The sequence below is a fragment of the Gastrolobium bilobum genome, unplaced genomic scaffold (assembly GCF_033153095.1).
Source record: "Gastrolobium bilobum isolate Gb01-03AN ecotype WA unplaced genomic scaffold, APGP_CSIRO_Gbil_v1 utg2979, whole genome shotgun sequence".
NCBI lineage: Eukaryota > Viridiplantae > Streptophyta > Magnoliopsida > Fabales > Fabaceae > Gastrolobium > Gastrolobium bilobum.
The window spans coordinates 237,987-244,645 of record NW_026896612.1 but is presented as its reverse complement, the minus strand read 5'-3'; the positions used below and the strand labels follow the sequence as shown (position 1 = coordinate 244,645).

At 37.5% G+C, this 6,659-nt stretch overlaps 1 pseudogene; it reads left to right on the top strand.

Annotated features, from left to right (window-relative positions):
* The first annotated feature begins 8 nt into the window (after window positions 1-8).
* Window positions 9-6,261, top strand: LOC133300925 (L-ascorbate oxidase homolog; annotated as a pseudogene).
* Window positions 6,262-6,659: the final 398 nt, after the last annotated feature.

The following is a 6,659-nucleotide window of genomic DNA, read 5'->3' as shown; positions in this document are numbered from 1 at the left end:
AAGGAGATTTCACCCTATTGGCAGGAGATTAGTACAAGAGAAATCACACAGTAAGTTGCTTTCTTTGGATAAATGTGTTAAACTTAGAGAAATTGGGATAAAATCTTATGTTCTCCTTTGGAGAATTCTCATTTAAATAGTATGATATAATTACCCAATCATAACTATACAATCATAACCTACAGCTAGCTAATTAATTAAGGATATAATTACACAATCATAACCTACAGCTGGCTAATTAATTAAGGATATAATTACAAATCATGCCAAATATTCTGCTCATCAATTCTATTGACATCCCCCCTCAAATTGATGCTTGTGAATCTACAAGCATCAATTTGCTGACGAGGAAATTATGTCATTGACGTGTCAAAGACTTGGTGAGGATGTCGACTAGTTGAACAGATGTTGAGACATGAGGTAGAGTGATAATTCTACGGTCATAAGCTTCCCTGATTGAATGACAATCAACCTCTATGTGCTTTGTTCTTTCATGGTATACATGATTTGCTGCAATCTGTATGGCACTTGTATTATCAGCATACAACGGAGTTGGTGTTGCTTGTGAATAACCAAGTTCTGAAAGAAGGCCTCGTAACCAAATAATCTCAGAGCATGCTGCAGACATGGACCGATATTCTGCTTCAGTGGAGGATTTAGAGACAGATTCTTGTTTCTTGCATTTCCAGGAGATAGGGGCATCTCCTAAAAACATACACCAGCCAGTAGTAGACTTCCTTGTGTCGGGACATCCAGCCCAATCAGCATCGCTGTATGCTAGAAGTTGTATTGTTGCATTTGTCGGAAAGAAGATACCACGGCTGGGAGTGGCCAACAAATATTTAATGATTCGTTGTACTGCTGTAAGATGCAAGTGTCTAGGATTTTGCATGAATTTGCTGACTGTGTGGACAGCAAAAGAGATATCAGGTCTTGTGATGGTGAGGTAAATGAGACTTCCTACCAACTTTCGATATAAAGTTGGGTCTTGTATAAGGTCACCTTCATCCCATCTTAACTTTACATTAACTTCCATGGGAGTGTCAACCATAGTTGCAGTGGTGAGACCAGCTAGCTGAATTAGATCCTGAGTATATTTGTGCTGAGTGACAAAGATGCCTTTTTGTTGGAATTGTACTTCTAATCCCAAGAAATAAGTGAGTTGTCCAAGATCTTTCATGTGGAAAGTTGTATGCATCAATTGTTTGATTCTAGTGATAGCCTCTTGATCTGAGCCGGTGACGATAATGTCATCCACATAAACAAGGAGAATCACAATACATTTGGAGGTCCTTTGTAGAAAAAGAGATGGATCATAGCTACTTTGGATGAAGGAAAAACCAATTAATGTTGTGCTAAACTTTTCAAACCACACTCTTGGTGCCTGTTTTAATCCATACAAAGAACGTTTTAGCTTACAAATAGTATTAGGTAATAGTGAGGGCATACCCGTAGGAAGTTTGATGTAAACTTCTTCTTTGAGGTCACCATGAAGGAAGGCATTTTTGACATCTAGCTGGTGAATTGGCCAAGATTCAGATGCAACAATGGCAATAATAGTCCGCACAGTAGTCATCTTGGCCACCGGCGCAAAGGTCTCTTCATAGTCTAGGCCATATTCTTGCTTATTTCTAAGAACAACCAATCTAGCCTTGTATCGATCGATGGATCCATCTGAACGCAACTTTATAGTGAATACAAATTTACTGCCAAGAGGTTTAACCGATGAAGGACATGGAACAATGTCCCATGTTTGATTTTCCTCTAGTGCAAGAAGTTCAGTCTCTATAGCATCCTGCCAACATTTATGCTCCATTGCCTGTTTATATGAAGAAGGAATTGGAATAGATGCTAAAGTTGCTGTCAAAGATAAAGATTCAGAAACACCATAGTTTTCCGGTGGTTTACGAATGCGAGTACTGCGACGTAAAGGGGCAGGTTCTAGTGCATGCACTGGATCAGCAGCCAGAGAATGATCAGAAGGGGGTCTTGAAGGGATTGAAGTCTGAATTGGTGGAACAGTCGGACGTCTTTGGTAGACAATGACAGGAGGACGAGCTTGGTCTTCTGCAAAACTGTTAGGAAACAATGGCAAGACAGATTTGGATGTAGAAGATTGAGTGTCTTGGTTAGTAGCAAAAAAATATGTATCTTCTTGAAAGATGACATTTCTAGAAACCCGAATCCTATGTAAGTGAGGATCATAGCATAAAAAACCTTTTTGATGGGCTGAGTAACCAAGTAAAGCACATTTAACAGATTGAGCTGTGCGTTTGGTGCGTTCTGGTGGCTGAAGATGAACATAACAGACACAACCAAAGATGCAAAGAGTTGAATAATTGGGTTGCTTACCAAATAACCTTAAGAAAGGGGAATCATTGTGCAAGACTGGAGAAGGCAGCCGATTAATAAGGTGGACAGCAGTTGAGAGAGCTTCACACCAAAAATGGGAGGGTACTAAAGAGTCCAACATTAAGGTACGGACAACATCAAGAAGATGACGGTTTTTTCTTTCAGCTATCCCATTTTGTTGGGGTGTGGAAGGACACGACCTTTGAGATAATATACCATTTTTCTGCAAGAACTCTTGAAACAAATGAGATGTGTATTCCCCCCCATTGTCAGAACGCAGAGTTTTAATTTTTGATGCAAATTGAGTTTGAACATAAGAATGAAAAAATTGGAATGCAGAGAAAGCGTCAGCTTTAGATCGCAAAAAATAGACCCATGTGAAACGACTATAGTCATCAATAAAAGTGATAAAATATTTGTAATGTGCATGAGATATTACAGGTGTGATGCCCCATAAATCACTGTGAATTATGTCAAAAGGCTGATTTACATTTGATTGATGAATTGGAAATGGTAGAATTTTACTTTTACCAAGTTTACAAGAATTGCAATCAAATTGAACAGCACTAAAAGATGGGAAATGTTTATTGCCAAGAACTCCAGATTTCATTAAGGCATGAAGTACATTCGAATTTGGGTGACCAAGACGCTTATGCCATAATTGAAAATTAACAGTTGCAGAATTACAAGAAATAAAAGGCTGAAAAGAACATGGTGACAACAATGAATAAAGAGGAAAAAGACGTCCAACTTTAGGCCCCTTCGCGATCACCTTCCCTGAGTGTTGATCCTGCACATGACAACCAGACTTTGAGAATTCAACTTTGCAATCACTGTCAACTAATTGACCAACTGAAATAAGGTTACTGGTGAGATCAGGGGAAACATAAACATTGGTAAGAGATGAAGAAATATCACCAATTGCTGTGATAGGTAAATTGTTTCCATCCGCAGTGTGTATTTGTAAATTACCAGAGTAATTTGTAACATTGGTAAGAGAAGCAACATTGTTGATCATATGATTGGATGCGCCAGAGTCAAAGTACCAAGGAGAGCTGGATAAAGAAACTTTACCTGAAAGACCCAAAGCAGAAAATGCAGAAACAATCATTTGTTGAACCATTTCAGGGGTTAAAGTTGGCACAGAAACAGGCGGATTCTGATCCACAGAAACAGGAGTAGTAGAAGAGCCAACAGTGGCAGCGAATGCTGTTGCATTTCTCCGTGGTGGTCTGATTTGACATTCTTTGATGATGTGACCTTCTTTTTTGCAGTAATTACAGAACTTTTTAGGACAGTTTGAAGCAAAATGTCCATGGCCTTTGCAGCAGAAACATTGGACAGTACTCATGTCTCGACCTCGTGGTTTGGCTTGTACTGCATACGCTACAGGAAGGGAGGCAGATTTCTGGTGTTCCATGTTTGTCTGAGTAAGGAGACGTTGTTCTTCACAAAGCAATTCATTTAGACATTCATCCAAGGAGGGAACAGGAGCCCTGTTCATTAGGTTGGTGCGAATGCCCTCAAAAGTAGATCTCAATTTCATAAGAAATTGATCTCGTTTTGTGGTGTCATGAACATTTTGGACTGCAGTTTGTCCTTCAGTCGAAAAATCTTTATAGACAATGTCAGTATATTCAGCCCAAAGATTCATGAAATGAGAATAGAATTCAGAAATTGAGAGACTATCCTGTTGAAAAAGAGAAATTTCATGTTCAAGCTGGAACCTGCGAGTAGCGTTTGTTTGGTTATAAATTTTCTTCAAATAGTCCCACATCTTTGCTGCCGTTGTGAAGGGTCTGAGATTGAGGACAATACTAGGCTCAACAGAGCCTATGATCCAAGTCATTACCTGTGCGTCTTTGGCCTCCTATTGGGCATGTGCCGCTTGGTGCGTAGTTTTGTCAGGAGCAGAATTAGTTCCGTCAACATGACCCCAAAGCTCCTTGCCTTTGACAAAGATCTGGAACTGAAATGCCCAGGTGGAGTAGTTCTTTCCATTAAGACGAACAAAAAGAACATCATATTTTTCAGTAGACATGATGCTGAGAAAAATCGCGAGAGGAAAAAAAAACAAGAATCGCGACGTGAACAGTACGAGCAAAAGACTAGAACTTGGGAACTCAGAGACTATGAGCACAGCGAAAAATTTAGTAACGAAACCTAGACTGATACCATGTTAAACTTAGAGAAATTGGGATAGAACCTTATGTTCTCCTTTGGAGAATTCTCATTTAAATAGTATGATATAATTACACAATCATAACTATACAATCATAACCTACAGCTAGCTAATTAATTAAGGATATAATTACACAATCATAACCTACAGCTGGCTAATTAATTAAGGATATAATTACAAATCATAACCTACAGTTGGCTAATTAATTAAGGATATAATTACAAATCTGCACAAATAATGCCAAATATTCTGCTCATCAATTCTATTGACAAAATGTTATTACTCCTTGCATTCCATGTGATGTAACTAAGAAACAGTATCCACTGTTTAAGAAAACCTACCTAAGTCATACGCAAATTTGTGTTTATTCATAAAGGATTTGAGGGCCATTTTAGATAGTGGAAGTGACCTTCCTTTTCCTGATGGGCTTATCATCAATGGTCAAGGTTCCAGTGCCTACAGTGACTTCAATAACTTCAAACAATTTGTTTACTTGAATCTGATGCTATAGCTGATGATAACTGATAAGGTACTTGATTGTCGGGCAGGCAAGACTTCCAGATTCAGAATATCAAATGTGGGGCTAACCACTTCCATCAATTTTAGAATCCAAGGGCTTGAGATGATGCTTGTTGAGGTGGAAGGAACTCACACTATCCAAAACACTTATGACTCACTTGACATTCATTTGGGGCAGACTTACTCCGTATTGGTTACTGCTAATCAATCACCCCAAGACTACTACATTGTTGTCACAACACGATTCACTTCCCAAGTGTTGAATGCTACTTCTATCCTTCATTATAGTAACTCGGTAGGAAGTGTTTCTGGCCCTCCCCCTGACCAAGCACGGTCTCTTAGGTATTACTTTATTTCATGTTTTAAAGTTAAATGATACATGTGATTGTTGAGAATAACTTTTGCTGCCTGTTTAGTAAATACTTATATACATTTTCCATCTTGTTCTGTATTAGCAAGCTATGTACCATTTGGAGATTATTTTGTATGCAATTTTCCCTATAGGACTCAGCTCTCTAAAATCCTTTACTTATCCTTCAGAATTATAAAAACGTAGACAGACCATGAATTAGCTCTATCATAGAATTATATTAATATTGTTTTTTAGATTTAATTGACTTGTTCCATAGTGAAGAACTAGAGCAAGATAATGTCATGAATCAACTATCTTAAAAGTTTAAAGAAATAATTTTATACTATATCTCTAGCATGTTCTTTCTTGCAAGAGTGATTTGATACTTGAAATATGGACAGGGCACAAGTCCACTTACCTTGTATTGAAATTTAATATTTGATTAGAAGAATCGGGATGGAAAAAATTGAATTGTAGACTTCTTAGTCATAAAGAGTCTTATATCATGTCATGAACCCATTATTTCCAAAGTTTAAGTTATTAGGTAAAGACACGTACATGGTTTTATATTACATATCTAGCAAATAACAAGGTTATCAGGTTATGTGATTTTGTACTGTCAAATTCAAATTGTGTTGTTATCTGGTCTCTGAAATGTTTCTATAACACAATCCCATGCTGACTGTAACATGTAATTAATTAAATCAGGAGGAATCTGACAGCAAGTGGACCAAGGCCTAATCCACGAGGATCTTACCAATATGGTATGATAAACACAACCTGTACAATTAGACATCAAAATTCTGCTCCAGTTATCAATGGCAAACAAAGATATAGGACTGTGCAAAATAACTGAACCGAACTGTATTTTTCTAAACAGGTTTGAGAATCAAAATTGAACTAAATCAAAAGAACTGGTTTGGAAAACCGGAAGAACTAATAGATCATATTTGATTCGAAATTGGTCTAGAACTGATTTGCATACCGGAATTGATTCTGAACTAGTTATGAACTGATTATAAATCATAAATTGATTTTAAGCCATGAACTGGTTCCGAGCCGGTTTGGGAATAATAATAAAATCAGTTCGGAAAATATAAAGCAGTTCGGTTTCTTTGTTTAAACATGTTCAGAAAAAAAACTGGTAGGGGTCGAACCATGCCCAGTGTTTTTTTTCCCCAATAATAATTCAACATCATAATGATATGTCTATCTATTGAAATGTGCAGAATGGTAAGCAGAATCCTGAATTAT